Here is a 23,054-nt window from a genome sequence, read left to right as displayed (position 1 = left end):
TGTCAATAACTTGCTCAGTTGTAGATCATCTATCTGGTGCACGTCCAACTTTAAATATTGTGAATTATTTGCAAGGTAGAGCCGGCTGTTCGGTTGGGCTTCTCAGACAAATACCAGGTGAGATGGTAATGAGGCAGTGGGAGCCCCAATCGGGAATGTTCGTCTGTCGTATCCACTTCCGTCTTTTACCGTACAAGCAAGAAAAACATCCAGAAAACCTTTTTCAGAACTGGGAGTGGCAACTATTTTCAGTTTATGTCTGGCACAATTTGTCCCAAGCAAAAATTTAAAGCGTACTGTGAGTGAAAGTGTTGTTGTTTGTGCGTACACAGCGTAAACTCGACGAAATGCTCGCCGAGCGCTGTGTATCTGCATCGCCAAACTATGACTTACTTCATCTATTGTGTGAAATATTTATTTCACTAAATCACCACTTGATCAATCTTAGATTCCTACACTGTTCATTTATTTACAGCGTAATGAACTATGATTTGCGCCAATACTTAATTGCACCTCTGTATGTTTGTAATTTGTACTTATTAAGCTTCTCTTTAAATGTTGTCGGGAATTCATTTGCCTTCAGACTTCACGACCGGAATACGTCGCGTGACAAAAAAGGTGAAGCAACCAAACGAGGAAGAGGAAGCGGAATGAAACTTCATGGGTTGAGAAGGTGTGTTATAAGTGATTACGAAATGGAGTCAAATTTACAAAGAACTTATCTGTATGACGTTGCACCCCCGTCGTCCTCTTGCATGGACGCATGCATTGATTCGGTCGGGAAGGGTGTCATAAAGCCGTTGTATCTTCTCCTGGCCCACAACTGTTTGATCTGATCCCTGGTATCCATGATACTGGCTCTGGGATGGAGTTGTGGTCCCACTCGTGTTCTAGGCAGCGGGAGTGACTCAGCATCACGCACAGAGTTCACAGAGACACGTGCCCTTTGTGGACGAAAACAGGTACCACAATATTGTCGCCTAAGCCGTAACACATGAGAACGCAGAACGCCCGCGCCATACCGATGTGCAGCCAAGAGTTCCCTCAGTCGCTACCGGCCTCACCTGAAGTCATACTCGATGTACCCCCATATCGTGACTCCAGGAATAACACCACTGTCCCTCACCAAGCCTTGGAAGAACGTGACCTCTACTATGTCACCGCATACTCACCGACGATGATCATCCGGGGCCGTGTAGAACTGCGCTTCATCACTGACTACAATGCGACGCCATTAACACTTTGCCGACCGGCGACAACACAGTGGTGTCAGCGCGAAACAGCGGTGAACGGCCGGCGACTCCACAGTGGTGTAGTGAGTATAGTATCACGCAGTGGGCGGTGACAGCACTTCAGTATCCTTTTCATTCTGTTGGTGTTTTGTTTAGATAACATTAAGTTACACAGGTCAAAAAGTGCCGGCCGCTGTGACCGAGCGGATCTAGCCGGAACCGCGCGACAGCTACGGTCGCATGTTCGAATCGTGCTTCGGGCATGGATGTGCGTGATGTCCTTAGGTTAGTTAGGTTTAAGTAGTTCTAAGTCTAGGGGAATGATGACCTCAGATGTTAAGTCCCATAGTGCTTAGAGCCATTTGAACCGTCAACAAGTTTATTGTTTTCATAAGTACTTGTGCAATTCCATCATGGCAGACGGAAGAGATCGATACGATTATTTACGACGAATGCGCGGACGTCTTGTCTGACGTTCCGGACGACTTGGCCGATTGGGAAGGAGACATGGGATGTAAAAAAAAATGAAAGTGAAGTAGAATCGTCAAAAGATAATGAAATACGTTCAAGAAGAATTCCGCGAACGCTACGGTTGCCAACTGATTCGGATGAATCAGACGAAGAAGACAGACTATGGTTTACTGAGGGCCAATAATAAATTTGAAGGATCTCCGGGTCCACACGTATTTCCCAAAGATACACAGAGCGCCGTTGATATCGTTATTATATATTTGAATATTCTATATTTGAATATATTACCAACGAAACCAACAAGTATTACAGTCAAAATTGCAATAGAAGGAAACTGGATAAAAAAAATGCCAAATTTGTAGACGTTACGGGACCCGAACTTAGAAAATGGTTTGGGCTTGCCATCCTTATCAGAATTGTAAAAAAAGCAAGGATCGATGATTACTGGTCAACGAATCCGTTCATAGACACACCGATATTTCGCAAAACGATGTCCCGCATCCGATTCAGACAAATATTATTACGTTTACATTTTTCCGACAACAACAATAAACCGGATAATGCCGACCGGCTTTTCAAAGTGCAATTCCTAATTGATTATTTTTCCAAAAAGCTTAAAGGAACGTTTAATGTAAGTCAAAACCTCTCAGTTGATGAAGGAATGATAGCGTGGCGTGGACAGTTATATTTTAAGGTTTACAATCCGTCGAAAATTACGAAATATGGCATACCCATTCTGATGCTGTGTGATTCGAGTACGGAATACATTTCCTCATTGAAGATATATTCTGGCGCTGGACAACCTTTAACTAAAACAGTGATGGAACTACTGACACCTTCTTATTGAAAGTTGCATCAGCTCTACATGTATAATTATTATAACAGTGCAGAACTTGCTGAGAAGTTACTTGAAAAGAAAATTCGAGTTTGTGGAACGATACGGCAAAACAGAGGATTTCCGGAATAATTAAAGCGCGCATAAGTTAATGTGTTTGAAGCTTGTCATCAATGGAAAGGTGACAAACGGCCCGCGACAAGCCAAGTAATCCGAATTAGCGCTGCCGGCGCCAAGCGAATAAATTTGTACGAGACGCGAGGACGGCAAAGAATCAGCAGTCCATGCTTCCCTGTCACGAGACCATTCAAAACGCAGCTGCTAGCGACAGCCTATGTGCGGGCTGTAATTCGCCAGTCCGGCTGCTGCTGGTCTCCGACCAATGATGCAGGATGACGCAGAAAGTCGCAGGATGACAGACTGCTTGTTCACGGATGGCAGCCGTAGGTGTGAAGGGGTTACGATTTTCTTGGTGTGCAAGACGCCGATCGTCCCGTGTAGTGATCAGAGGTGGTTAACTGGAACCTTGACGACGAGTATGCCTGCGGACATGTTCCCATACTATCCAACATGGGCCACAGTCACATCCAGGTGCCCTGGAAATTCTGTCAAGCACTGGTGACGCTGCCTCACGAGAATACGCAGCGTCTCCGTGTCCTTACAGCGATCGCTCAACGTCTGACGCTGTTGATGCGCCTTGTATAGACCCTACCAGGCCTGGTAACAACACTAAACACGAACAACGCTGATATATTCTGGTTGTTTTAACTGTCAAGATAACTCTAACCAGTCACACAACCTCCAATGCTACTACAAGTGTCGTCATGGTGAAAATCTGCGCCGTGGTGGCCGTAGTTTCTTTGTATTTCTCTGACATCTACGTCTTTTAAACTCCATAGGCACTTTCGTATAAAATAAATAAAACTGTGAGAGTAAATTGACGGCCCAGAACATATGCACAAGCCTTGACGTCACATAGCGGAACGGTGTTACAGTACAGACGAACAGAGATATGCTACAAACGGTTTCATGTAATATAATCAGTTCTGAAATGTTCTACAGTTAGCAGCGCGGACTCTCGCCTGCGTTAATCTGGTCACAAAGGGAAGTCACAAGTTTAATAAACTCAAAGCCATGCCTTTTCTCCCCGAGACTTAATAAAGTTGCTCAATAATTTCGACGTATTTTACACAGTTTTTGTCCTTTATCAAAGTCTCCGTGTATTCCAGCCAAACTGCGGATATGAATGTTGTTGTAACGCCTGCCACGTACGTAATAATCGCTGTTCAGTGTTCACGTTATTATTTCACTCGACATCGCAGGACATTTAATTCAAAATTGTTGATGGTTTTATCAGATTTTTAGAAATTTTATCGCAGTGGTGTATTTCTTCATGCAGTTATTAAGCTCTGTACACACAATACTCTCACTATTTTGTGAAACACACGTAAATATTTATGCTTAAGGCCTCAGTGCCTTGTCTTTTAATGAAGCTTTCGTTTACACATGCATTTATTTTCCAGAACCTCCTCCAGGTTAATTAGCGGAAACAAAAAAGGATGTGCCACAAAGTAGTTTACATACATTACAGCGTAACGCGTACATGGGTTCTAAATATTTGTTGCGGAGTAACAGGCGAATGTCTGAATGAACCGTTCCTCATCGCTGGGTCACTGAATGCCAACAGATGTAAGAAACGACATGACATCGTTTTCAGCAGGGTGTAATATATTAGGCAATTTGTGTATGTATTGTTTCTGATGCTTATTCCGAGATCTTGTCCACTGACGAACGTGCCGTGCGTGACTATGCATACCATGTGATTTTTGTTACATATTTACGAGGATGATGTATCCCCCTCCAAAAAAAAAAAAAATTATTTTGTTGCAAGTATTTTTAATCTTGTTGTAGGACAGTACGTCCAGGATGCAAATATAAAGGCTTAGTGAATGTTTGGGTATTTATGAGAGTACTAGTAACCGGTTTCACGCAAAATAACGTGGGCTCTGCACAGAAACGCGTTCTCTCCGTGAGCTCTGGATGAGTCCATCTCGCTGATCTGAAGGGGCGGCCGCATCAGTGATCTGTCGCCTGCCGACCTGCGCACTTGGAGCGTTCTCATTCCTGTCTCTGAACTGCATGACACGGCACTGCTGTCAACACTCATCATACTTGCTGGGAAGGTGCTTCATAATCAGGCACATGTGGTTGTATCCAGTGCCACTGAATTTACTTGTATGTTAACAGAAACAGACAAGGAAACAAAAATCTAATTACAAACTACGTTTGAGAGGGTTGCAGCAGCCGCTCACTGTTACATTCGCAAAATAAAGAAAATAAGGAGGGGACGAAATAGCTGAAGTTTTTCCCAAACTTCACTATTTCACGAAAGAAGTGGAATAGGGATAAAAAAAAATTGTGTTTAGAACAGCTGAATACCCAGCGTTGTATGTATCTGTTAGGTTGGTGCATGAGTTCATAACGGTTTCCCATAACTAATGAACAACAGGCACTGGTAACAGAAACTTTAGTCCCCAATAATATATTCTCCTTCACTATTTAGTGCGCCTGCCAACGCTGGGGTAGCTTTTCGATTCCGCGGCTGTAGAAATCACGTGATTTCAAGGCAAAGAACTTGTCGAGCCATGTTTGGGCGCATTTTCATTGGTAAAGGTAAAACCTCAAGGTTGTTAGATAGAGAGCGGAAAAAGTGAAAATCTGTGGGCGCAAGATCAGGTGAAGGAGGTGGATGAGGAATGACTTCCCAAACCCAACTCCTGTATAGAGATTTTTGTCAGGCCAGCAGAATGGGGGCGTGCGTTATCGTGAAGTAGCACCACGTCACATAGGCTTCCTGATCGTTGTTCTTGGACTGCATCTGCAATATGTCTCAGCTGTTGACGATATATGTTGGCAGGTATGGTTACACCTCGGGGAAGCAATTCGTAGTATACCACAAAGTCGCTCTTGCATCAGATGCATGAAGTTATCTTTTGTGGATGCACGCAGATCTTTGCACGAGAGGTTGCTCCTTTGTTTGAGTTCAGTCTTTCCTTCCTTTTCCTTACGTTAGCAAAAAGACGCAATTTCTCGTCACCAGTAACTATACAGGATAGGGATGTTAGATGTTGTTCACGAGCCAGTTGGTGACGAGCAAGCAGAGATGCACGTATGTCCACTCACTGATTTTTGTGATGTTTGACTTAAAGCATGCGGTACCTATATACCTGATTTTTGAACCTTCCCCATTGGTTGCAAAGATCGAACGATGGAGGTATTATTACAGTTCGTCACATTTGTCAGTTCTCGAGTACTCTGATCTGTATTATTGTGGATTAAACGACCTTAATCAAACCCGAAGGTCACTAACGTCAAAACGACGATCCTTAAAGTAAGAAAACCCATTTTCTTGCCGCGCTCTGTCCAATGACATGGGCCCTATACACAGAACAAATGTTTCTGGCTTCCTTCACTGCTTTCACCCCTCTGTCGAACTCAAACAGAAGAATATGTCGTAAATGTTCCCATTTCTCCACTTGACATTCCATTTTCTACCGTCCACAGCTCCACTCACTATCTCTAAATGACAAAAGGACGATATGTAAACTCAAACAGCAACAGTTAACTACAAATAAAAAATCACAGTAGATAAATGAACCAATCGCAACCGTTATACCAACATGCAAAGCAGAAACGCTACGATCTTACGCGCAAATCTAATATTTATATTCTATCAGTCGATCGCCTTCTTCCCCCTCTCACCGCCCATGTCCTCTGCCTCGCTCTGTGTCCATCTCCTCCTCCGCTGCTGCTCCCCTCTCTCTCTGTCCATCTCCTCCTCCCCCTCTCGCTCTGAATCAATCCTTCCCTCATATCTCCTCAACTATATGTCCTACAATGATACAATTTTACAGGTAGATTTAGCAACGTATGAGGATAATGTCTGCTAAATGCGTTGCGAATAAGGTTAGTAAGAAGGAAGCAATAAATGTAAATGTCTTGCCTCGTGCGACAGTTTTACCAAATAAACACCGAAAAAGCAGTGCTCTCATCCTCAAGTTAATACGTGTGTGGTTCTTACTCTCACAGCGATTGTTTCCAGACAATAAGTGACTTGTGTGCCAAGTTTAGTTGAAATAGATCCAGCGGTTGCGTAGGAGATCATAAACCTACCTACAAACACACATACATACATTTTTGTAATGCGTATGAATTCTTTTCCGTGTTCTGATTTTGATGAAATATAGCCTAAGCGCTGCCCTTAGCTACGGTGATACTACCAGTGAAAACTCCACAAAAATGCGTCTAGTAGTTTTGGAGATAAGACTGTTCATACAGACAGACAAGAATGTTTAGTACATTTTTAAAGCACGATATCAATTTTTTCCGTGATCAGGTTTTGGTGAACTAATGCCTGTACGCTGACCCAAACTGTGCTCAAGTTTACCTGCGAAAACCCCATGAAAATTCGTCTACTATTTTTGGAGATCAGCGTGTTCAAATACAAACAGAAAGATACGTCGGTTTCACGGATCTATTATTAGCATGGATGTAGACAATACTGACGAACTCTGTGTCACAGGACTGACACACGACTTCCACGTGACACATATTCGATATTTTACGTTTTCAGTATCGTGTAAGTTACGTTGTCTGCTACGCTAAATTTTTACCCCTTTTTTGTTTTGCGAAATTTCATTCCGGTAGTGCGTAGTTTGGTTAATCCTTTATTTATGCGACTACTTATTTTTCGTTTACTAGTGATCAACTATTGACTTAGGACGTCTATGTTTGTCGAATATTTTATCCTATTGGCATAACACCTTAATACCATTGTTTTCAAATTCGCTAGCTGCAGCTTACAAGTTAGGTTGAGACGTGTTCTTATGCTACAGCTGTAGCTCCTCTACCAGAGCCCCCCCCCCCCCCCCACACTCTCCTCCCTCACTACCGTTTCCGCCACCCCTACCATGCCGTCTGCGGAGGTAGGTACGGACAAGCTATTTTCTGCGCACTGTAAAGTCGATGACTTTCTCATGTGTACTCCAGCTGCCCGCCGTAATACCTTTGAACTTTTCTTCGCTCTCCAGGTATAGTCGACTGTTCGAATAATGACCCGATGTAGGGTCACCGCCCTCTCAGCCAGATGCTACGTTTCCCGATTTTTTCGTATAATCTTCATTGCTGCTGAGCCTGTTTATTCAATTACCGAGATGAAAACAACTTAACAATGATGTAAAAAGTACGCATTTCAAATTGTTTTTGTGTTACGCAAATCAAAACATAAAATATACACAGTCCAGAATCAGATTGCTTGCACATGTACATCGCTACACTCTTGTTGCCTCATTTGGTATAACGTAAATGGTTCCATCTAGTAGGGGAAAACAAGACAAAAAAGTGTGTGAAATGTTATGGGACTTAACTGCTAAGGTCATCAGTCCCTAAGCTTACACACTACTTATAAATTATCCTAAAGACAAACACACACACCCATGCCCGAGGGAGGACTCGAACCTCCGCCGAGACCAGCCGCACAGTCCATGACTGCAGCGCCTCAGACCGCTCGGCTAATCCCGCGCGGCCCAAGACGTAAGTCTACCCATGTCAACGATAGGCATGTCTAATCGAACTGTTGCTTGGCCACTGGTCTCTTGATTTCTTTTCATACTTCTCTGCTCTCTACCCACTTTAACTTGCTGATGACGCTGTAGTGTGCGGAAAGTGTCGTAGTTTAGTGACTATAGGATAATACAGCCTGATTTGGATAGAATTTCTAAATGTGGAAAAATTAAAGTAAATACAGTTGGGCAAGAAAAACAGTCCTTTAACGTTCGAATACAGTATTAGTGACGCGCTGCTTGATACAGTCATTTCACTTAAATATCACGATTCAGAGTGATATGAAATTGAACGAGCACGTAAGGTCAGTTCTAGGGAAGGAGAATGGTAGACTTCGGTTTGTTGGGAGAATTCTATGAAAGTGCAGCTCATCTACTGTAAAGGAGACCGAGTATAGAAGACTTGCGTGGTCCAGTCTTGAGCACTGCTGCAATGTTTAGGGTCCACACCAGGTTTGAAGGAAGACATCGAACAAATTTAAAAGGATGCCGCTAGCATTGTTATAGGTGGTTCCGTCAACACGCGAGTATTACGCAAATGTTCCGTAAACACAGAAGGAAATCCCTGGAGGAGAAATGATGTTCTCATCACGAAGTATTGGTCAGAAACTTCAGAGAACCGGCATTTTCTACTGAGTGCAGGAAGATCCTACTGCCACCAAGCTACATCTCGCGTAATGACCGCGAAGACAAGATAACAGAAATTAAGGCTCGCACGGAGGCATAATCTTTTTTCTCGCTCGAGGGGAAAAGGGAACTGAATGGCTACCAGTGGTGTAAGGTACCCTCCGCCATGCATCGCTTGGTGGCTTGCGGGATATGTATGTTTTCTTCTTCTTCTTCTTCTTCTTCTTCTGCTCCTCCTCCTCCTCCTTTTACTTCTACCCTTTTCTACAAAGCCCTCTTCTTACCCTTTTCTTTCCTCCTCCGCCATTATTTTCGCCCCTCACAAAACTGCACCTCCACGCCATCAGTGCCCTGGCTGTGCGCCCCTGCTGCCTTACTCTCCTCACGCCACAGTGTATTCAGTCTACAGATCGTTGCGTTTCATTAAAATTACTTTCAGTTGTTGTCAGATGTAGACGATTTTATTGACAACAGAGCCCTCGCCACAAGTGGGGCAGGACCTGCCTTTTGGGGCATGGTCTCTTCCAGACTGAAATGGAAGCAGCTCTGCTCGCCGCAGCTGCGCACAGCTTGCTAGTTGCAGGTACGTGAGGAATGGCCCCTCTGGAACCGGTTGGCATCATCTTGTCGCAACGCTTCCCCGAGGAGCATATGCCGTGCATTCACCGACCTCAGCCCTCTCGCTCGCGGCCGTAATGTAGTACCTCACGGGCAAGTCTGATTGGCCCACTCCCCTGAGAATTGCACGTGGAGGAATAAACAGATAGGGCCAAGTTCTCCACAATAAAGTAAACTACTTCCCCTCCTGCCAGCACTTGCTGATGAAAATAGGACAGCGCGTTTTAGCAGCGTGCTGCTATCCTCAGGTAGTTTGAGGCCGCTAGACGCTTAGCGGATAAGGGATGATACAAAATGCAGACTCTGTAGCAAGAAAAGTGCTTCTGAAAAAGAGAAATTGGTTAATATCGAATATAAATTTTAAGTATTAGCCAGTCCTTTCTGAAGATAAGGATAGCCTTGTTAAACGTAGATGATAAACAGTTCAGACAAAGAGACAATAAAAGCTTTCGAAATGTGCTGCTAAAGAAGAAAGTTGAACGTTAGATGGCTAATTAATGAGGAGATAACTCAGTCGAATCGTGGAGAAAAGAAGTTTATGGCACAACTTAACTAAAAGAAGGGATATAGAACTGTGCAGGTTCTGGATTGTACAGGCAGATTGACGCGCGCGCGCGCGCGCGCGCGTGTGTGTGTGTGTGTGTGTGTGTGTGTGTGTGTGTGTGTGTGTGCTGGTGGGTGGGTTTGTGGGTGGATGTGTGGGTGGAGCAGTTCGGGTGAACTGCAGTGTGTATGTGGATGTGGATAACCAACTGGACGGTAGCACTATGTCAAAAAGAGTGCACAGGTCGTTTACTGAAATCTGTCGCAGTGAGCCATCGTCCCCAGAGCGTAGTCCTACCACGACGACGGAAAATAATAAGTGGCGCCTTTTGGGAAGTACGAGAAAAGAAAGTACCCTACTGGCAACAAACAGTTCCTACACTCCAGAATAAACAATATTAGTAGCAACTAACGAAATTTACTAATACAGTTCAATTATATGTTTCTCTGGATCACAGTTATGTCCGCTGCAAATCGTTTTGCGGTTGTGCACTATAAACTGATGAGCAAAATCATTACGGCCTCTGCACACCACGAGACTCAGTGCCGCCTGATGGCATTGGGGAGGGGAGGGGGACGTTGGAGCACGTATTGGAGTGACACTTTCGCCAAGAGGCATTTTTGCGGATCCAAGAGCTCTTGCTGGGATAAGCTGCTTTTTGCAGGTAGACCGTTTGTGAGTTGTGGAAGCCAATGAATGCGGAAAAGAAAGAAAAAGCCAATGAATGCGGAAGAGAAAAAAAAAAATGGTTGTGGTGACAGACTGTTCTGCAGCTTAGCCCGAGGTCTAAATCAGCAAAAAACTGTCTGAAGTGTCTTGGGCTCCTTACAAATGTCAAAATATTTCATCTCCGCACGAGTGCCACAAAGCCCGTTGTGGGCATGTGGGGAAGCGAGGCAGAGATGAATGGGGAATAATTCTATCGACGTTATGGACCGCAAATGGAGAACTCCACTGGCATAAGCGAATGTGATTGTTAATGTGTCGTAGCTAGGAAGGCACCTCGTAAACGCCGACGCTTGTCGCGCTATTTGCGTGCTACTGTTGTAACTACGGACAGTACTGTACCAGAAGGACACTGAAATCACGACTAGGTGACTGGGTGCTGGACGTTCATCTCATATGATAGAGCGTAGAGGTTGGAGGTTGGCCCGCTCTGTAAACCAGCTCTGTGGTGGATCTGGCGACAGAACACAGTGTCGGTGCAGTCACAAGTGTTTCGGAGCACACCGTTTAACGCACATTGTTGAACATGGGGCTTCACATCAAAAAAATGGTTCAAATGGTTCTGAGCACTATGGGACTCAACTGCTGAGGTCATTAGTCCCCTAGAACTTAGAACTAGTTAAACCTAACTAACCTAAGGACATCACAAACATCCAGGCCCGAGGCAGGATTCGAACCTGCGACCGTAGCGGTCTTGCGGTTCCAGACTGCAGCGCCTTTAACCGCACGGGCTTCACATCAGAGGACACCTATGGATGACTCGACGACATCGTCATTTACGACTGTCGTGGGCACGGGATCATTGAGATGGGATGTTCCAGGTCTACGGTAGTGCCTGGATATGCCGTCATACAGATGAACAGCTGCTCGAAACATGTACTGTCCATGATACTTCATGTTGTTTAGTTTCTTGAATGATAATAAATTTTTTATTTTTGACAGAAACTTTACAGCCCCGGTGGTACAATGGTTTTTACCTTCAAAAGATTCTTAGCGGCTGTATAACCAAACGTAAAGAAAACATTTAAAATTAAGCGATTTCATTTAATTTTAACATATTTTGTCAATACGACCGCCTTTTCTTGAGCCACTCTTTACATTACATAATACTCTTTTGCAGCGTGTCGCTATAGCGTCATCTGTTGTGATAATGGTGAATCGATAAACTGACAGTTTACCGGCATTGATCTGACAGGCAAACTTGCTCAAGCGCGTCTGAGGACTTCTAACTGACCCTGTGTAGCTCAATTTTTTTTAAATTGTTCACACTCTCTTTAAAATATGTAACCTCTCTTGCGCGATTTTGCATAGACTAACGGTGTTTTGCATTTTTGATACGCTGGAGAAATATGTGAGTCTATATATTTTTGTAACTTGTTCCATCTAACTCTGCTTACAGTTAAGTATTACTATCGTCTTTGTTACTTGGGCCTAGGAAGTATATGCACACTGATTCGAAAGTTTGTATCAATTCGAAAATATTTACAGTATTTGACATGATACTCAAATAGTCACTAAATTACATTAGGTGTCCTGAAACATATTTAGAGCTTACTTTACTGCATGTAACAGGAGGTACAGCCAAAAAAAGTTTTCAGAGGACAATATGTTTGGTTAAACATTTTTTTTTTGTAAAAATGTATAGGGTAGTTTAGTTTTTTATGTAGCGACTAGATGTTGTGTTTAGCAGTACATGTGAAAATTTCAGTGAGATAGTTGAGGGTGATTCTAATCAAATTTGCAAAAATTTCTACCTTGAAATTATATTTTATAAGTAACGTCAAAAGTTTCGGCGTGAATGAATTGATCTTTGTGAAACTAACATGATGTTACTGCTATTAGTGATCGACGTGCGTTAATATTATGTTGATGGTTTGACTAGAACATGTTTTTTGCTTGCTAAATTTTAAAATTAATTCAACGCAAATAAACAAAATAAATAATAATTGTAATCATTTATAATTCGCTGGAATTAGAGGCAATTCGACCAAATTATAATAATTTGTATTTCCCCTGCAGGTACAAAGTGTGTACCGGTGTCAGCCCTGCAAAATGACGCAATAATAGTAACCACACATAAAAAAACAGTTGACAACTCATCTAGTTCGGCTTAGAGCTGACCCATTAGTGCAACACTGGCTGAAAAGCATAGGTGCTTGCATGGAGAACGGTCTGTGATATAATAAGATGTAAATAAATAACCACCAACAACACCATAACTGTGTTAAAACATGTTTCGGCGTAAATTAAAATAAAATCAAGTTTTTGCTACGAAGCGGACCTTGTTGATCGTTTTTCTCAAGCATGGGAACAGCGCCTCGCATATCTGACGAGAAGAATCTGACAATCTGTAGTACTGTCCCGCGGTTGCTTAACCTGCTCATGTACATTTCTTCGTTACCTTCCTTTTTTATTCTATCTTTTGTACGAGGATAATCCACTACTGAAATAAGCAGTAACGCTAAATGCTACACAATATATCTTGTGAGCTACTTTGATACCGTCAATTATTCTTTGAATTGTGTTCTTATGAGTGTTTGTTTCGCGATTGCGGAATTGAAATCGTAATGGTTGGTAAAATGAATGAATTTACTGTTCGGAGACAGAGACAGAGAGAGAGATGAAGTACACTATTATAGGAGACTATTATTATTTCTGTAGCAGAAAATAATCAGCCGTTTTCCATACACCCTAGGGTAACCATCTCCTCTAGACTTCTCCATGCATTATGTTCTTCTGTAGCAAGAAGTACACTCCATCAGTTGCACGGAAGAACGTAAGTGTATAGGCTTATTTACGGCACAGGTTATCGCCTATCTTATAGGTAACGTTGCAGCGCTGCTGAAAAGGAATTCACGCAAAAAAATCCCCTTCGGACAATGGAACAGCCGATGGTAATTAATTGACCACAGCAACTTAATACACGTACTTGCGTGTGGTTATTCAATATCTCATGTTTTCATCTTTCACTTGCAGTACAGTAATCGGTCAGATCTCTGTGTTTCAGGAGCTTAAAAATTCAAGATGATCGTTACTATCAGTTTTGGGCTGATTTGCTATAACTAATTTATACAACTGGAGTCAACGTTTGCATAGTGTTCTCACATGCAGAGCGAAACAATGTTCAGAAATTAGGCTCATTTTAATGAAAGCGCAACTAATTTGCTAGACATAAGAGTTCTCGGAATTACTAAAGAACTGTTCTAAGCATCTCCCCAACCCACTCGTTCCTGTTCTAGGTAGTTTGATATGCATGCAGAGAAAAGAATGATACAGACTGATGTAACCCACTACAACGAAAAACCAGCCAAAGTTACAAATTTCACTTTTTTTTTACTCACTGTGTGACTAGTTTCGGGCCGGGGCGCATTTCAAATCATAGTAACAAATGGTTCAAATGGCTCTGAGCACTATGGGACTTAACTTCTGAGGTCATCAGTCCCCTAGAACTTAGAACTACTTAAACCTAACTAACCTAAGGACATCACACACATCCATGCCAGAGGCAGGATTCGAACCTGCGACCGTAGCGGTCGCGCGGTTCCAGACTGTAGCGCCTAGAACCGCAAGGCCATAGTAACAGCTAGTCAAAATGGTATTTCCGAAAATGCAAAAACTGTGGTAAAAATGTATACGTATTCTAAAGTGCAAACGAACAGTTACAGCGCACGCAGTTAGCGATATATAACAGATCACAAATATGCCAGTACAGGAGCAGAGGTGTCGACGTAAATGGTATAAATGTAGCAGGCTGATGGAGACAGAAAAAAAGTGGGTTAAGCGACTCCACCATAAATGTGTTCCATCCTTGTCTAGGGGTATGCTAACCGTCTCTCCTTCCATAAACCACAACAGAACATGCCACTGAGAATATATATATTCGTTTTTCTTTTTGTATGTTCCCTAGATGCTAGATAGATAGGCCTACCCAGGATGTTTTTTCGCAGCTACTTGTTTTTTTTTCTTTTTTTGGTACCATGTAATGTAATTAGTTGAAAATTGGGTTAGAAAACTTTCTGACTCTACATCTACGTGATTACTCTGCTATTCACAATAAAGTGCCTGGCAGAGGGTTCAATGAACCACGTTCAAGCTGTATCTCTACCGTTCCACTCTCGAACGGCACGGGGGAAAAACGAGCACTTAAATTTTTGTGTGCGAGCCCTGATTTCTCTTATTTTATCGTGACGATCATTTCTCCCTATGTAGGTGGGTGCCAACAGAATGTTTTCGCAATCGGAGGAGAGAACTGGTAATAGAAATTTCATGAGAAGATCCCGTCGCAACGAAAAACGACTTTGTTTTAATGATTGGCATACCAATTCACGTATCATGTCTGTGACACTATCTCCCCTATTTCGCGAGAATACAAAGCGAGCTGACCTTTGTACTTTTTCGATGTTATCCGTCAGTCCCACCTGATGTGGATTCCACACCGCACAGCAATACTCCAGAATAGGGCGGACAAGCGTGGTGTAAGCAGTCTCTTTAGTGCACCTGTTGCGCCTTCTAAGCGTTCTGCCAATGAATCGCAGTCTTTGGTTTGCTCTACCCACTTAGTCTACTCAGAGTAAGGTACAAAATACAAAATCCCCAGTCGCTGTTAACAATTTTTTTTTTTTCGGGCGGTTAACAAGACTGTTCGTTACGCGCCGGACTGCAATTTCATTTTCAATTCCTCAGACGATAATAGGATTATTCATGATCCTCCCTCCGGTAATTGAACTTTACGATTCATAGCTCAGTTTCGTAACTATCGTCCTACTGTTTTATATCTTAGTTACGACCACTGGGATTTTAACACATAATTACTTTCGCCTTCGATAATATTTTGTAAATAGCATTAAGTATTTGCCAGTTGTCACCGATTCTATTTTTTTTTTTTTTTCACGCTTCTTTCGTAAACATAGAGTATACTTGAACGCCGATTTTTTCCGAAATTGTCGTCAAACGCAGTGTACTTTCTAATTTGTAACTCCATTACCGTTGTGTTTTCGGAGTTTCTAACTAATAATGCATTCGGAGTCACAAGTACAGAATTTCTATCTTTAAATGTAGTCAATGATCGCAAAGAGATTGTCGTCAGACAATAATTATCACATTCAGATCTGAATTAAATACAAGATGTCTTATTTATGTTAATCATATTAGGATAATGTAAGGCTTCTTATATTTTAATCAGATCTGAAGATGGTCATTGTAGTGTAACGAAAATTTTTTTGCGATCATTGACTGCAGTTACAGAAAGACGTTCGGTTTTACCTCCCATGCACAGAATTGACATTGCTTTCTAATATTTCAGAGAGAAGTGGATGGGTATAGGGTGAAAGGTCGTGTTGGATAAGTCTCTACCTTAGGCAGAGCAAAGACGTGGGCGTTCCGGCTGTCAGGCATGTTACTGTCTTCATTACAGCCAAGTTCGCATCTTGCTTCGGCCTCTGTAGAACTGACAAGTCTCCAGGTGCGAGAATATTTTATTTATATCGCGGAATTGACACTTCGACGTAGGAACCAGACGCCAGTCGACGACCAGCACCGTTAATATTGCGCTACCTTTTGGGATGGGCGCGCCGGCATGCTATGACGCACTGCAAGTATAAGTTTCCAGCAATACACGACTTCCGTTGCGTTAAAAAGCAAGCGAAATCATTCTGTATCACGACAACTTTCATTCAAATTACTGCTGCCCAATTCCCAGTATGGTGCACTTCCATCGAAACTCAGGTATGTAGGAACAATTGACAAATACAGAGGACATTCGGACAACCGTTTCTCCCACGTTTCTGACGGTTACAGCGTGAATAAAGCCTACTTCTCGGCTGCTGTAGTGCTGCTGTACTAAATTTTGCGAAATCCACTCTTTCATTTAACTTGGATTTGATTCCCTCTTCCATCCAGGAAGAAAGTGATAAAAGTGGTGTCAATAGAAGAAAGAAAGGTTAGCGTTTTAGGTCCATCGGCGACGATGTCGCTAGAAGCGGAAAACAACTTGGATTAGGGGAACTACACTCCTGGAAATGGAAAAAAGAACACATTGACACCGGTGTGTCAGACCCACCATACTTGCTCCGGACACTGCGAGAGGGCTGTACAAGCAATGATCACACGCACGGCACAGCGGACACACCAGGAACCGCGGTGTTGGCCGTCGAATGGCGCTAGCTGCGCAGCATTTGTGCACCGCCGCCGTCAGTGTCAGCCAGTTTGCCGTGGCATACGGAGCTCCATCGCAGTCTTTAACACTGGTAGCATGCCGCGACAGCGTGGACGTGAACCGTATGTGCAGTTGACGGACTTTGAGCGAGGGCGTATAGTGGGCATGCGGGAGGCCGGGTGGACGTACCGCCGAATTGCTCAACACGTGGGGCGTGAGGTCTCCACAGTACATCGATGTTGTCGCCAGTGGTCGGCGGAAGGTGCACGTGCTCGTCGACCTGGGACCGGACCGCAGCGACGCACGGATTCACGCCAAGACCGTAGGATCCTACGCAGTGCCGTAGGGGACCGCACCGCCACTTCCCAGCAAATTAGGGACACTGTTGCTCCTGGGGTATCGGCGAGGACCATTCGCAACCGTCTCCATGAAGCTGCGCTACGGTCCCGCACACCGTTAGGCCGTCTTCCGCTCACGCCCCAACATCGTGCAGCCCGCCTCCAGTGGTGTCGCGACAGGCGTGAATGGAGGGACGAATGGAGACGTGTCGTCTTCAGCGATGAGAGTCGCTTCTGCCTTGGTGCCAATGATGGTCGTATGCGTGTTTGGCGCCGTGCAGGTGAGCGCCACAATCAGGACTGCATACGACCGAGGCACACAGGGCCAACACCCGGCATCATGGTGTGGGGAGCGATCTCCTACACTGGCCGTACACCACTGGTGATCGTCGAGGGGACACTGAATAGTGCACGGTACATCCAAACCGTCATCGAACCCATCGTTCTACCATTCCTAGACCGGCAAGGGAATTTGCTGTTCCAACAGGACAATGCACGTCCGCATGTATCCCGTGCCACCCAACGTGCTCTAGAAGGTGTAAGTCAACTACCCTGGCCAGCAAGATCTCCGGATCTGTCCTCCATTGAGCATGTTTGGGACTGGATGAAGCGTCGTCTCACGCGGTCTGCACGTCCAGCACGAACGCTGGTCCAACTGAGGCGCCAGGTGGAAATGGCATGGCAAGCCGTTCAACAGGACTACATCCAGCATCTCTACGATCGTCTCCATGGGAGAATAGCAGCCTGCATTGCTGCGAAAGGTGGATATACACTGTACTAGTGCCGAAATTGTGCATGCTCTGTTGCCTGTGTCTATGTGCCTGTGGTTCTGTCAGTGTGATCATGTGATGTATCTGACCCCAGGAATGTGTCAATAAAGTTTCCCCATCCTGGGACAATGAATTCACGGTGTTCTTATTTCAATTTCCAGGAGTGTAGATCGTGCATCTCCTGATCATGTGAACCATCCGTCGATTTGCCTTTAGCGATCTAGGGAAACCATGGAAAACCTAAACCCGGATGATCAGACGCCCTCTTCTGGAATGAGAGTGTGGTGACTATTGCGTCACCTCACTCCTTACGCCGATAGAGGTGCGTTTCAAAAGTCTCTGATACAGAATAATATGGTGCTTTTATCCAGCTGCGTTTAATACTGGCCTTAGAAGGTGGTCTCCATTCGTATTTGCATCGTGGGGAGATAAAGGTATAAGGTGGATTATTATCAGCAACCCCACCGAGTCATAAGATTTTTTTTCTTTCACCCCTGGCTATGATTCACTAATGTGGAACATGCAAAATTGCACCGTGAAGTGTAGGTCAGCTCAAAGATCGGTGGAAGACGGGGCCATACCATCTTATACTTAGCAAAGCAATGAGATGTGCAAACCATCCTTCAAGCTGAAGACAGCTTTGCCTTATCTTGCCATTTTTGATCCATCTGTACTGCTTCCCTTTGTTTCTGCGCTGAACTTCCACGCGAGACGTGACTGCAAGGCTGTAGTGTGTTAACTATAAGTTAGTCTTTCGGCTCCCTAGACCTGAATCGGCAAAAGTCGGAAGGCTTCAGCTGGAAGCCATTTGTTTTTGACGGCAGCCAACGTTACCTGTCTGACGGTAGTGTTTGAGATAGACATTCTTGTCTGCTGTGTTACTGATTTGCAGTTCACTCAGTTTCGTAACTGCACGTAGTTATTGCAATTACGAGCTTTTCTAATCATGTCAATGTAGAAGATAGCTCCAGTTTATATAACATTTAAGTAGTTTGTACGTCCGGGCGTGACTCTTTCTTTCGCGCAAGCATGAAGTGCACGTTACGGTGCTTCCACTGCGGAGGCAGGCGAAACTTGCCGTCCTGCTCCTCCCTCCCCCTCTCCCCCCGCGCTCTTTATCGCCGCAATTCCTCACTCCGTGCGTGACCCGCTTCCTCAGTTTTCTGCAAACCCCACTGCCAATCTGCGGCTAACCTCTAGTTAACATACTATATTTGACTCGGGGTGCTGTAGTGCTAGTGCACTTGGAAAGGTGTACACGGCTCAGTTTGTTAAGTGATGTTCATGATTAGGAAAATTGTGAAACAGTATTTTTTTCCAACAGAAAATACAAATTATTATACAAACTGAGTGTTGTGGTGAACGATATCTCCATCGCCTTCGCTGTGGAGCTTGACTCGCGGGTAAGCCGGATCGAATGCTGGTGGAGGCTACCACCCCATGGGCTGTTCGAGAGGAGTAGAGTATGTGCCGGCATCGGATTTCACCCCTTCCCTTCTCTCATCATCATCATCATCATCTTCACAGACATAACACAACACTATACACGCATACATTACAATGACCTACTCTCCACAAGTACTCGTTAGACAACCCTTCACATATCCACAAAGATAGGGGCCACTCTACGCGGAGAAAACTCTTTCCGATTAGGCGGTTGAACCTATTTTTGCAGTCTCCTACCAACAATGTGATACGATTTTATATCTCCATCATGAGGTGAACTTACTAAATTAAAAGGGTATGCCGGTATAGAAACCCGACAAGATTTTATTAGTTCTTCAGTGGTTCCACGTCCAAGAACGGTTTCAAACGTAGGTCAAGGAGGAGGAACAGATTTGCCAGCTCGTACTAAAACAGCAGCTCGCGTCTCCAGAGGAAAGGTTTGGAAACTGAACATTATGTCCTCCGTAAGAGTAGGCTTCCGCGGACGTTGTACCGCATTTTCAGTATATATCATTGTCCCACGTTTCGGCCACTGTTGCAAGTGGCCTTCCTCAGGACTTTGTGCTTAGCTGACTGCTGAATGAGAGAGACTTCAGAAGTTATACAGTACAGGAGACGCTGTTATGAAATTTAATAGGGTACTTCAGGGTAGGAGGAGGGGCAATAACAAATTAAAAGATGTTCTAGACTCAACGAAAGATGCGGTCGATACGCTAAACACCGCAGGAGTCTACGAAATAGGTTGCGAATATGGCCTGACGCATGTAGGCGAGACGGGGCGGCCGTTCAGCACACGAATTTCAGAGCACGAAAGGACAATGCACAAGGTAAGCGGCGGCGATGAGTGCGATTAAGAGATTATGTTCCGGAAAAATAATGGCTCTGAGCACTAAGGGACTTAACATCTGAGGTCATCAGTCCCCTAGACTTTGAACTACGTAAACCTTACTAACCTAAGGACATCACACACATCCATGCCCCGAGGCAGGATTCGAAGCTGCGACCATAGCAGCCGCATGGTTCCGGATTGAAGCGCCTAGAACGGCTCGGCCACAGCGGCCAGCTTGTTCCGCGAAGCCCGCTTCATTGCGAAACAGGCATTTACATTGAGGAGGAAGATTAAAGAGGTGATAGAAATAGCCAAGCGAGCCGCCAACATGAGTAGAGAGGACGGGCACGGGCTTCCGGCTTTTGGCTGCCAGTAGTGACAACGCTACGGGATTACAGCGCACGCAAAGCAACTCACACAGTCGAGCCGGAGATCGCGATGGCCGTACGTACACAGAGCGCAGACACGCCGCAGGCCGCATCTGGCAACAAGTAAACAGCACTATGTCACAGCTAACCCCCCCCCCCCCCCGTTCCTAATTCACCTGTTTGCAGCAGTTGCCGGAAATAATGTAAACACCAATCAAGCACGCCTTCATCTGCCAAAGACGGGGAATAATATAAAGTCCAATAAAGAACGCCTAACACCCCTTCTCCTACCCTCAACTAACCCATCAAATTGCCTAAACAGCCTCCTCCGCTACTACACTACTGGTCATTAAAATTGCTACACCAAGAAGAAATGCAGATCATAAACGGGTATTCATTGGACAAATATATTATACTAGAACTGACATGTGATTACAAATTCAAATGGCTCTGAGCACTATGGGACTCAACTGCTGTGGTTATCAGTCCCCTAGACCTTAGAACTACTTAAACCTAACTAACCTAAGGACATCACACACATCCATGCCCGAGGCAGGATTCGAACCTGCGACCGTAGCAGTCGCACGGTTCCGGACTGCGCGCCTAGAACCGCGAGACCACCGCGGCCGGCCATGTGATTACATTTTCACGAAATTTTGGTGCATAGATCCTGAGAAATCAGTACTAAGAACAACCACTTCTGGCCATAATAACGGCCTTGATACGCCTGGGCATTGAGTCAAACAGAGCTTGTATGGTGTGTACAGGTACGGCTGCCCATGCAGCTTCAACACGATACCACATTTCATCAAGAGTACTGACTGGTGTGTTGTGACGAGCCAGTTGCTCGGCCACCATTGACCAGACGTTTCAGTTGGTGAGAGACCTGGAGAATGGGCTGACCAGGGCAGCAGTCAAACATTTTCTGTATCCAGAAACGCCCGTACAGGACCTGCAACATGCGGTCGTGCATTATCCTGCTGAAATGTAGCATTTCGCAGGGATGGAATGAAGGGTAGAGCCACGGGTCGTAACACATCTTAAATGTAACGTCCACTGTTCAAAGTGCCGCCAATGCGAACAAGAGGTGACCGAGACGTGTAACCAATGGCACCCCACACCATCACGCCGGGTGGTACGCCAGTATGGCGATGACGAATACACGCTTCCAATGTGCCTTCACGGCGATGTCGCCAAACACGGATGCGACCATAATGACGCTGTAAACTGAACCTAGATTCATCCGAAAAAATTACGTTTTGCCATTCGTGCACCCAAGTTTGTCGTTGTTGAGTACACCATCGCAGGCGCTCCTATCTCTGATGCAGCGTCAAGGGTAACCGCAGCCATGGTCTCCGGGCTGATAGTCCATGCTGCTGCAAACGTCATCGAACTGTTCGTACAGATGGTTGCTGTCTTGCAAACGTCCCCATCTGTTGACTCCAGGGATCGAGACGTGGCTGCACGACCCCGTTACAGGCATAAGATGCCTGTCATCTCGACTGCTAGTGATACGAGGCCGTTGGGATCCAGCAAGGCGTTCCGTATTACCCCCCTGAACCCACCGATTCCATATTCTGCTAACAGTCGTTGGATCTCGACCAACGCGAGCAGCAATGTTGCGATACGATAAACCGCAATCACGATAGGCTACAATCCGACCTTTGTCAAAGTCGGAAACGTGATGGTACGCATTTCTCCTCCTTACACGAGGCATCACAACAACGTTTCACCAGGCAACGCCGGTCAACTGCTGTTTGTATATGAGAAATCGGTTGGAAACTTTCCTCATGTCAGCACGTTGTAGGTGTCGCCACCGGCGACAACCTTGTGTGAATGCTCTGAAAAGCTAATCATTTGCATATCAGAGGATCTTCTTCCTGTCGGTTAAATTTCGCGTCTGTAGCACGTCATCTTAGTGGTGTAGCAATTTTAATTGCCAGTAGTGTATATAAGATCTAAATTCTCTCTCATTCAGCAGCCAGCTCAGCACAAAGCCCTGAGGAAGGCCAGATTGAATAGTGGCCGAAACGCTGGATAATTTTATATATTGACAACGCATTCGACAGCCCAGAAGAATTTATTGACGGTTAAGACTTTTGTTTTCCATTTCAGGATTACTTGTATTTCTGCTTCCGAATGTTGGTAGGTGCTGTAGAGCTGAGTTCCAGAATTTCATTAACGTAGCCGTTGGCCCACCGCCAAGAGAGCGCCGCCTCCCCTCCCCTCCCTTGTACTGGTACAGCGTGTCACGGCGACTGCGGTGGTCTCGCCTGCCGTGTGCGTGACTCCACGTGCCTCCAACTCGCGGCCCGGCTCCAAACACGATTTACGACTCTGCGCCGCGCCGCGCCACGACGGAAGTGTGCGCCGCTAGTATTACACGCCGAAGGAGCATCTCGTCAAGATTCATACAAACACACAACAACGCCCCTTTCTAATGGAAGGCGAGTGGCATCGTCTTTATGATCGATA

At 44.9% G+C, this 23,054-nt stretch overlaps 1 long non-coding RNA gene and 1 other non-coding gene across 2 annotated transcripts in view; one reads left to right on the top strand and one right to left on the bottom strand.

Annotated features, from left to right (window-relative positions):
• LOC126234693 (uncharacterized) overlaps positions 1-23,054 on the top strand; it is a 604,178-nt gene that overhangs the window by 292,170 nt on the left and 288,954 nt on the right. The window lies entirely within an intron of this gene.
• Positions 14,439-14,524, bottom strand: LOC126237761 (U6atac minor spliceosomal RNA). Its single transcript, XR_007545205.1, has one exon. It is a non-coding gene; the product is annotated as a U6atac minor spliceosomal RNA (small nuclear RNA).

The sequence above is a fragment of the Schistocerca nitens genome, chromosome 2 (assembly GCF_023898315.1).
Source record: "Schistocerca nitens isolate TAMUIC-IGC-003100 chromosome 2, iqSchNite1.1, whole genome shotgun sequence".
In the NCBI taxonomy this organism is placed as follows: domain Eukaryota; kingdom Metazoa; phylum Arthropoda; class Insecta; order Orthoptera; family Acrididae; genus Schistocerca; species Schistocerca nitens.
The sequence above is the reverse complement of the archived record's forward strand: the minus strand, read 5'-3'. Positions and strand labels throughout refer to the sequence as shown.